This window comes from Triticum urartu, chromosome 4A (genome assembly GCF_056163025.1).
Source record: "Triticum urartu cultivar PI428250 chromosome 4A, HENAU_Tu73, whole genome shotgun sequence".
NCBI classification, from domain to species: domain Eukaryota; kingdom Viridiplantae; phylum Streptophyta; class Magnoliopsida; order Poales; family Poaceae; genus Triticum; species Triticum urartu.
This window is the reverse complement of record NC_141876.1, coordinates 618,736,095-618,747,387: the sequence shown is the minus strand read 5'-3', so window position 1 is coordinate 618,747,387 and position 11,293 is coordinate 618,736,095.

The window sequence follows — 11,293 nt, the reverse complement described above, 5'->3', positions numbered from 1 at the left end:
GTAGTACTCATCAAAATCGTTGGGCTGACTTAATTTAGGGTGGGGTTGAGCTATATAGGTCACCGTGGGGGAATCCTATTGGTCGACAATATTGAAGTGTATATGTGGATGGCCTAGCTTTTTTTATAAGTTCGGACTTTTGTTTGCATTGTCCGGTGCATGAAGCTTAACATGATATAAGAGCCTAAAGTCTTGAGTTCAAATCCTGGTTTTTGCAATTCATCCAAAAGTTGTTCCTGCCCTCTGTGTCCATGTATAGGCCTCTTGAGTCATACCTCTGAGTCTATTCATGTGTTAACTTTCTGTGCCACATGTGAGAAAAGGTGTTGAAGTGTATATGTGGCTTGTCTCCCAGCGCGGATCTGTATCGCACGCGCGGACGCCGGCCTCCACGCGGTTTTACTCGGCGGTGGCCTGCTGCCGGTGTGCGGCTGGCCAGAGTCTTGGAACAGACGACTGTCTATGGTATGCCAGACAGTCGGATCTGTAGTTAGGTGGTCGGTACCCCAGTGTAGTTGCCTTGATTCAGATCTGGAAGGCTTGGTGGTGGTGATCCAGATCCGGTCGGCCTGTTTGGTGGTGACTGACCTCCTACGGCTCCACGACGGCGGTGGTCATCCGAAGGTCTTAGGGAGGGTTCATCTCTCGAGATCCGACGATTGACTTCGGCGGTGAGATGCAAAACTACGGACGACAGCTTGATGCAGAGGGATGGTTGTGCAGCGGCAACGACACATCGCATGTACTGCTGGGATTGTGAAAAAATGGTGGCGACAACATGTGAGTGACTTTGATGGTGGTGCTATTCGAACACCCGGTCTAGAGCTCCGGGGTGAAAGCCTAGATTCGACCGGAGTTGGTCATACCTGGCAATGGTGATGTTTTTTTACGTCATTACATTGTTGAAGGCATTGCTCGGACATGCTCCGGACTGATTCTTCATGGTGAAAACCTAGATTCTGGCCTTTGTGGCTGCATCTGGTGACGATGACGCTTGAGCGCCGCTCCCTTCCTGAAGGCGTTGTTGTTGAAGACCTTATCGTCTATGTGGTGTCATGATATGATTGGTGCAGATATGGTCATTGTTGTAGTTTTGGCGATCGCTGATATGATTGCTCTGGGACTTTTTTTATTTTTTTCCTCGCCTATCCATAGCTTTGGTCTTATGACTTTGCTAATTGGCGGCGTGTTTGTGTGCGTTGGTGTTGGGTATGTGCATCTTAGCTGCAGAGGCCGGGTGTGGGCTCATCATGTTTTGTATCATCTTGATGCTTCGTTTTGAGTCAATAAAATTCACCCTTTGTCAAAAAAATATGTGGGTTGTCTAGCCATTTTCATAAGCACGAACTTTTAGGTGCGTTTGCTAGTGCAAGCTTAACATGGTATCAAAACCTAAGGTATTGAGTTCAAGACCTGACTTTCACAATTTATTCAAAAATTGTTGTTGCCCCTTGTGTCGACGTATAGGCCTCTTGAGCCATACCACTTAATAGCCATATCACTTAGTCTATTCACGTGTTGAATTTTCACGCCACACGTGGGAGGTGATGTTGAGGTGTATATGTGGATTGCCTAATCCTTTCCATAAGTTTGGACTTTTAGTTGTGTTGGCTAGTACATGAAGCTTACCAGACCAAATGTGCACCACCCGTGCGCACGCTCACTAAGTTGGGCTGGCCCAGTGAAGATTCTAGAACCTTCCCATACCATTTTTTTCATTTCCTTTCGGTTTTTTACTTTTGTTTTTCTTTCTATTTACATATTTGTTTATTTTTCGTTTTATCTTTCTTCTTTTCTTGTTACTTTAGTTTTTTATTTCAGTTTTAAAGTAAAACTGTGAACATTTTGTGTTCATCAAATTAAAAAATTGTTTATCTTTTTTCAATTTTAAAAGATTGAGAACATTTTCTGTTCTATTTTTAAAATTGTTCACCGAATTAAAAAATTGATCATTAATTTCAGAAAATCTTCATCGAATTCAAAATGTGTACTTCAAATATATAAAATGGTCAACATGGTTTCTTAAATGTTCATGATTTTTTTTAAAAAAATATCATAGTAATTAACTGTTTATCATAGTAATTGTGATACTACAGATGTGAACTTGGGGTAACCATACAGTGCGTGTAATTTAGGGCAGCATACGTACTTGATATTGAGAATATCTATAAGAGAGCATATGGGGGTTGACATGGACCTATTCATGAACCCCTGCAGCAACGACACGGGATACCCGCCAGTGCATGCGGAGCTAGCCACTTTGCAAATCATTCATGAGGATCCCTAAAGGTGAGTTGCAGCAGCGTGAGTACGTCATTGCTCTGTTGGTGCTATGGGATGCAAACTTGCAATCGCTTATTACTACTTTTGATCATGCAAAATTAAATGGAATTAAAGATGCGGACAACAATTATACATATACTAAATCTGGCCAGGATTCTTTTTTACTGTTTCTTTGACTTTTTTCTATCAGTGAAAAGCGAGCCAATGGGGACACGTGCTTTAGTGGGGGATCTGGAAGGGTATGCACCTGTGTGCAGTTAGCAATTGCGGCTAGGTTTTCTAAATCGGTTTGCCATTGGCTGCATGGGTGTGCACTGTGCAGGATGGGCGGTTTTTATGGGCATGCATGCGCGATTCTTCGTCGGTTCGCTTTTTGTTGCATGTGCGCACAGGATCTACAGTTTCCATTGGTCTGCAGGCATGCAACATGCAATGTATCCTGGTCTGACTGCTTATACTATTTAATAATGCTGGTTGTTTCGAACTTGGATTTCCTTTCTGCCACGTGTACTGTTGTGAGGTTGGCTGCCGCTTCGCCGTGCTTTCTAGGCCTGCTCTATGGTCGGCTGCCGCCTTTCTCTATTTCTCTGGTTGCTTCTTCTATCCATGCAGTGGCTACCTTCAAATTGTCCTTTGGTTCCTTGTTGCTTCCTATAAATACCAGCCTCTTCCATCCATCTTCTTTCCATCCTGGTTCGAGCCGGCCGTGCACTCTGTCTTGCATAAGAATTAGGGATGGTTACTCTTGTTGCTGTCCCGTCTGGTCGGGGATGGCAGGCCGTCGTCCGCCTGGGAGGTCGTGAGCTCGAGGCAACCCCGGGTAGACCGGGCAGGTTGTCGGAGGCTCCGACGCGGTCCTCTGCAGCGCACGACTTGCAGCTTGGGAGTGTCCTGGCAGTAGTCAGCGACCTGGGCGCCGCCAGTCCATCGTACACGATGAAGATGTGGGCGAGGAGGCGGAAGGAGGAGCGGTAGCAGGACGTGTTAGCAGGTGCAGCTCTTTTGGACGTTCTTGGATTCTAGGCACTGCTTTCATCGTTGGTTCTGGTCATTTGGAAGTTCTATAATATGGGCTTTCCTGCTTTCGTTTTTCCTTGCCTTGGGGTGACGACGAGAAGAGCATGGAAGGAGCCGGTGAGGGAACCACACCGCACACGGACGGCGGGGTGAGAGGCCGGCGCCGAGTTCGCGTCAAAGCTCTCGCCGGATGTGCTTCTCTTCTACTTTCTCCAGTCCTTCACACCCGACATGTTCGCCTTGACAGTCCGTCCTCGCCGTCGTCGACTATGCATGCTCTTTTGTTTGCCAGCGAAGGACGATGTGCAGCCGTTGCCACAGTGGGTACATCGGCCGTGGCGCTGCCGACTCCCCGGGCGGGTTCATTGCGATCTCCTAGAGTCTGGACAGTCGACTGCCTCCGGGTCGTTCCACGCGGGCGGAGCGAGAGCGACAGACAGCTACTGCGGCAACGCAGAGGTCCAAAGGAAAAGCTGAAGTCGGTCACTGGTAGAAAAAGAGCCTATAGTCCCGGTTCGTAAGGGCCTTTAGTCCCGGTTCAGGAACTAATGCCCCGACTCTTTAGTCCCGGTTCAATCCAGAACCGGGATTGATGGGCCTCCACGTGGGCAGTGCGCAGAGCCCAGTCAGGAGACCCTTTGGTCCCGGTTGGTGGCACCAACCGGGACCAATAGGCATCCACGCGTCAGCATTTCTGTGGCTGGGGTTTTTGTTTTTTTAAAGGGGGTTGGGGTTTTGGAGGGTTAGTTTAGGTGTTTCATATATTGTGTTAGCTAGCTATAATTAATAGAGAGAAGTGTCCTCTCTTATGTCCGTGCTTGGTCGACGCTACGTACTATACATACGTATAGAGAGGACTAGATACGCTGGCTAGCTAGTAAGCAAACGAAGGAAACAGAAGATCGTCATGAACATATATGCATACAGAAAGAAGTGATATCGACCACCTCTCCTTCTTCAAGAGATTGGTCGAACAACAAGGCGGATTTTTGGTATAAAGTTCAGAAAGAGCCTTCCGAATATCGCTATTTGGAAGGCTTTTGCTGAATTCGTACCAAAAGGGGATTATTCTATCCGGGACTTCATTCCAGAACAACTTTGCAGAACTTCGTACCAACATGCCCTGGTTACTTCCGGCTAATGATGAAGGCATGGATTTCTTCAATACTTTGACACTAGGAAACCTCTCTCGACCCCTCGGCGATCCTCGAACCCTCGACAACCCTGGAACCCTCGACCCCTAGACGACCCTGCTGAAACCCTCGACCCTCGAACCTATAGAACCCTCGAACCCTCGACCCTGAAACCCTTGACCCTTGACCCCTTAACGACCCTCGACCCTCTACCCTAGTTCCCGACCCTCGACCCCTCGAAGAGGAGAAATAAATAAGAAGAAGAAAAAAGAAGAAAAAGAAGAGAAGGAAGAAAGGAATAGTGGAGAAGAAGTCTTCTCCACTATTCCTTTCTTCCTTCTCCTCTTCTTTTTCTTCTTTTTTATTCGATTTTCTCTTCTTCTCCACTATTCCTTTCTTCCTTCTCCTCTTCTTTTTCTTCTTTTTTATTTGATTTTCTCTTCTTCTCCACTATTCCTTTCTTCCTTCTCCTCTTCTTTTTCTTCTTTTTTCTTCTTCTTATTTATTTCTCCTCTTCTTTTCCTCTCCTCTTCTTCTTTCTTTCCTCTTCTTATTTTCTTCTTTCCTATCCTTCTTTTTCTAAAATTGTAATTTTTGCATATATAAAACTTTTCTAAAATTGTAACTTTCTATATAAAACTTTCATATCGGGAGGGGGAGAAGATCGAAGAAAAAAAAGAAAAAAAAAAGAGGAGAAGAGTTCTATTTTTTCTTCTTCTCCTCTATTCCTTTCTTCTTCTCCTCTTCCTTTTCTTCCTCTCCTCGTCTTCTCCTTCTTCTTCTCCTTCTTTCTCTACTTATTTTCCTTTTCCTTATTTTACTTTTTCCTCTCCACTAACATAAAATGCACTAACCTAAAATGCAACAAACATAAAATGCACTAAAGAGGCTCAACTAACCTAAAATCAGTGATAAAATGCACTAAACTAAAATCGATATCTACTAACAACTTAAAAAATTAATACATATATGAAAAAATGCATATATGAAAAAAAAAACATCATCATATCATCAACAGAAAAAAAACATCATCATATCATCAACAGAAAAAAAACATCATCATATCATCAACATCATCATATCATCAACTTAAAGGGCGCCGGCGCGGGGCGACGACGGGCTCGGGGCGGCGGCGGGCTCGGGGCGGCGACGGGGCGGGGCGATGGCGGCGGGCGCGGGGCGACGACGGGCTCGGGGCGACGGCGCGGGGTGACGACGTACGGGCTCGGGGCGGCGACGGGGCGGGGCGGGGCGACGGCGGCGGGCGCGGGGCGACGACGGGCTCGGGGCGGCGACGACGACGACGAACGGCCTAGGGGCGTCGGGGCGAATGGGAGCGGTTGGCCAAAATTTCACAAGTGGTGGCTTATATAGCCAGAGCAATGGTCCCGGTTCGTGCTACGACCCGGGACTAATGCTCCCTTTAGTCCCGGTTGGTGCGACGAATCGGGACCAAAGGCCAATTTTCGGCAGCCGAAAGGGCGGGAAGCGAAGGCCATTGGTCCCGGTTGGTGGCACCAACCGGGACTAAAGGGGGGCAATGGTCACGGTGTGACCATTGCCCCCCTTTAGTCCCGGTTGGTGCCACCAACCGGGACCAATGGCCCCTTTAGTCCCGGTTGGTGCCACCAACCGGGACCAATGGCCTTGTGCTGCATCGCTAGCTGAAGTTTAGTCCCACATCGCTAGCTGAAGGGCGCCGACACTTGTTTATAAGCGCTGCTGTGCCTCCCCATTCGAGCTCCTCTCTAATGCAGGCTTTTCGGGCCTAAATTTGTTACTGCCTGTGGGCCTATTGGGCCTCTGCGGGCCTGAATCCTGGCCCATGTAGGGTTTCTAGTCGTATTCAGGCCGTGGAGGCCCAGTAGGTGGCATTTTTTTTGGTTTTTTCTTTTTTATTTCTACATTTTTTTGGTTTTTTATTTTTTTATTTCTACTTAAAACTAAATACTTACAGTTTTTTAGTGATTTCTTTTTGCTTTTAGGTCACAAAAATTATAAACTTTCTGTTAGTGCCATTAGTTTTAAATTTTGAATAGTTTAAATTTGAATTTTTAAAAATTTGTGTGAATCACTAGTTTATGAATAACTTTACTATAAAAATAGAATTTTTTCTATTTATTTTTTATTTATACTTACAACTAAATACTTATAGTTTTTTAGTGATTTTTTTTTGATTTTAGGTCACAAAAATTATAAACTTTCTGTTAGTGCCATTAGTTTTAAAATTTTGAATAGTTTAAATTTGAATTTTATAAAATTTGTGTGAATCACTAGTTTTTTAGTGATTTCTTTTTGATTTTAGATCACAAAAAACAAAGCACTGTGCTCTGCTCTTGCGCGATGGGATATATATAGGCACCTCATTGGTCCCGGTTGATGACATGAACCAGGACTAAAGGGAAGCCTTTTGTCCCGGTTCAAGCCACCAACCGGGACCAATGGTGGTGGGCCAGTAGCGAGGCCCATTGGTCCCGTTCGTCCCACCAACCGGGACCAAAAGGTCCAGACGAACCGGGACCAATGGCCCACGTGGCCCGGCCGGCCCCTTGGGCTCACAAACCGGGACCAATGCTTACATTGGTCCCGGTTCTAGACTGAACCGGGACTAATGGGCTGAGCCGGCCTGGACCATAGCCCTGTTTTCTACTAGTGGGTGCTGAGCGACGCCGTCCAGGTCGGTGGCCGTGCGGCCCGCTGGTTGCCACACCGTTGACTCCAGCGGCAGCGGCGGCTCTCGCAACGGAATGCTCACCCTCCTCGGTGGCGAGGATGAGGCTATCGTTGCATGCCTCGTGCCGCTTTTTGCCCACTTCGGTCGTCCTATCTACACGGGCCGGCCCGGCAGCGGCGAGCAGTAAAATCGCCAGCGCCGTGTGACGCCTCGACGCCTGCGTGGTAGATCCCGGACTGTCGGGCGCGGACGGTGGCGCGTTCTGCCCTTACGCGATGGCGGCAGCTCCTATGTATGCCGGCGTCGAGGAAGAAGAGGGTGGAGGACTGGAGGGCATGCCCTCCAAGAACCTGATGGTTGAGTGCCGGCGTCGTAAGCGCCTCAACAACCGTGAACCGTCTCTCCAGGCTACCTCCGTCGTGCCCGGGATCATCAAGGTAAAGACCAATCGTCAATCGATCTTGGAAAATTAATGGGTAGAATATTGGGAGTAAATCTGAATGTGTGTTTTTGTGGACATCTAGATTGACAAAGCGTCGATCCTGGGGACGCGATCGACTACATGAAAGAGCTGCTGGAGAGGATGTGGCGACTGCAGGAGGAGAGGAGGACGCGCATCCGCAGCCAGCGTGTTCCAGGAGCTGAACCCGACGAGATATATATGACCAGGAACATCCCCGAGATGAGTAATCTAGGCGACTAGGCATCCACTGTCGTCAGCGGAGAGCTGGGACATTCCTGCCGTAGAGCTTCAAAAAATGGTGATAGCAAGAGAAAAGTTGGCTGGTGGTTGCAGACTTGCAGTTCGAGGTGGAGCGCAAGGACGAGGGCCGCGGCCACGGCAACACCTGGGGTGGAGATCTACTGCTCCGTTCTCTTGCCTACTTTCTTGACCCTCTCTTTACAGATGCCTAATTCATTCTTGTTTCTTCGGTCTACTTATTAAACGTGCGCAGTGCTCTCAGTTAGTAATTTAAAACGTACACACTCAATGACATGTCAAGTTGATTTTTTAATTTCTATAGATGTAGTGTTACTTATGGTCGTTGCATGTTCGAGACACGTATCTCTGGTCATTGGCCGCTCCTAACACATATAATGAGTAGTGAAGTGCCAGCCATGAGATCCATATGCCGACAATGCAATTCTTACACACAGCGAGCTTAATCTTAAACCATATATATCTTTACTCATGTGGTAGTAGTTCACTGAAATAATCTCCTTGCCATTACACTATTTCTACAAAAGCCTAATTTCAAGCTTTAGTTTCAGTCTGTCCACCTAGATTACAACTAAAATTCTAGAACGACAGACTATACGGGTTTTTCTATGGGATTCTTCTCGCTAACTAATCTCCATCCCCCTGATTTTCAAGGGTATGGGCCCCTCACCCGCTTTTCTTTCAATCAATTGAACCCAGCTAAGCATCGTGTAGCATTGCTCAGATTACAATATAGTTATACACATATATACCCAAGGGTCTCTATTCATATATTTGTGTATTATTCGTCTAAAATTTGATTCAACATGCACCTCTTGGCTGTCAAATTAAGGCATGTTTTTTTTTTTGGTTCTCTTCAAAATCAGTGGAAAAGAGAAGAGATCAGGATGTGCTTTCTTTGGAGAACAAAGAAAATGCTACTCTCCATTTTGGATGGAAAGTAGAAATTTTTCCTAGGTATACTTTAGGCCAACTTTTTCAGTGGTTGAAGGTCCCAAAAGACATGGTATTATTGATGCATAACCGATTGTATCTTCATTATAAAGACACACACATCATCTATCTCACATGAAATTAACAAAACCGGAATAATCAAACCAAAAAAAACAAGAGTTAAATCCGAGCACATGAAGCTACATATGAAGATGAAAGCCAAACAAAATGTGACAAAAAAACATACAATTAAACTTACACGAACCTGGAAAACTCTTGGAGAACGCATCAACTAACATAAACAACCAATCAATTAGCCAAATAATCAACACAAGGCTCTTCAATGTGCTTTTCTTCATGTAATAGCATGTAACACATGTGAAGCCACCACATATATTTTCTTTAGCTTATAATAATGGTTCGTGATTCTATCATGATGTACAGACGGGCGCGGCGTGCCGCCGCACGGGTTAAGCTAGTTACCTGCAAGGAACCTAGAATACATGTTGATACGATAGATATATACCTGCATCTTGACCAGAATAGGCGGACAACAAATTACGATAGATACCTGCATCTCTGGCAGGTCAACGCGTCAATCCGGAGCGGGCAGCAGCTCCTCGCCTCCTCCTCCCAGGCCCATGATCGAGAACAGGCCATTCACGTCGTCCTCGAGGCTAGCTGTCGTCAATGGTGGCCTCAACAAACCAACCGCCATCACCGGTGCATGTGACTCAGGCCTCGCCAGCCGTCACCGAGTCGACGAAGCGGCCGGCGCATGCGGGGTGCTCCACCAGCGCGCACGACAGCATGGTGCGGATCGCCTCAGCCGGCCTGGCACCGTCGATGCATGTGCAGGCTGCTGTTGTGCCGGAACACGTGCGCTGTCCGTCTGGCGCGGCCGGCAGAGATGAAGCGGCAGAGCTAGATCGAATAAGGCCCATGGAGCAGGAGGCCGAAGGGCGGGCATGAGTTATTGAAACGGTACAAAGTGGAAGGAGAAAGGGCAACAGCTTCATCATCAGATAAAAAATAGACGGTGTCTTGCTGGTTCTATATATACTAGTTGACCCGTTGCGCCAAATGGTGCAGAGACCCGCTAAAGCCATATTATCGATGAAAATAGTTTTATTTTGCAAGAACCTATTCGATATTGGTAGTACAAAGCTCATGTGTTAAACCATGTTATATTGAAAATATGGTTATCACGGTGTGAAATCCGAGTTTGAAAAAAATTATATTTGTATAACATGTACAAAACAGCTAAGGAAGCATTGTTTTAGTTGAAAATATGGTTATAATGATTAGATATCTGAGTTTGAAAAAAAAACATATCAAAAAGAAAATTCATGGTTTAGTTAGTTTAGTTGTGAGCAAGCACATATCTATAATCTATAATACCTAAATAGTTGATCCCCACTATCCTATTTCTCTTAACATGCAACCTATCCACCTAAGCAGCATGCCACATCAGCAAATTACACCTTTTTATTGCTAGGAAAAACAGATATTTTCATTTATTTTTTCCCCTAATGACACGCTTGGACTCCCTCAAGTTATTTTCTCCACAGCACGCATGGTTCATCTCCTCCTCCGTTATTGCCCTCACTCCGCGGGTTTCTCGATCCCACTCACGTGAAATTATTTAAAGGCGGTGGTGATGGAAGAAGGTCATCTTCCGAGCGCGCCGTTCATCTTCTCTGCTTGCCTCTATCGATCTCTCCCCATTCTCCGTTGTCGGCCAAGCCTTCGAGGGCTGTCGACACCAGAAATCTATGTGTTCCTGCCAACCTGGATCCCCATGATCGCCACCGCCGCCGGCTCCGCTGGCCCAAGTCCAGCGCCCAGGCGCGTCGACGAGGACTCCCGTTGAACAAGATGTGCCGCTGCCGGGCGCCGGCGTCCTCCTCCAACCTCACCTGGATAAGAGGTTGGGACTCTCCCCCCTCTCAGTCTCCTCAGATCTGCGATTATTTTATTTAGATTGGTTGGAAGCTCTAATCCAAGTTGGGTCTGTCTCTCTCTCTCTCTCTCTCTTTCTTTCTCTCATGTATGTTTGATTAAGTACGAGCAACTACAATCCTATTTCGTGCCCCCCCCCCCTCTCTTTCTCTCTCATGTTTGATTAGTACAAATTTTATTGGTATTTAGTTTGATTTCCTATGATAGTTTTGTACGACCAGAGAACCAGAGGATATGACATAGTCCAGTTCATTTTCACGTATGAGGATATGACATAGTCCAGTTCATTTTCACGTATGTTGTTTCTTGGCAGATGTTGGACTGCATATTGTTGGGTGAATCTATATCAGAATATACCCGGGACACATCTGAGGCCCTTGATGTCGCATCACTCTTGGGACCAACTGATGCTTGCAGCCTCAAACTGGGATTCTGCTGTGCAGAGACTTTTGCCGTGCAATACTTTGCACACAGAAGCAGGTGAGCAGGATCTGTAGTACAATTTTTCTCAGATCGTAGATTGGATGTCAGTCGTCACAACTCCATCTTTCTTACAAAGCAAAACATCAC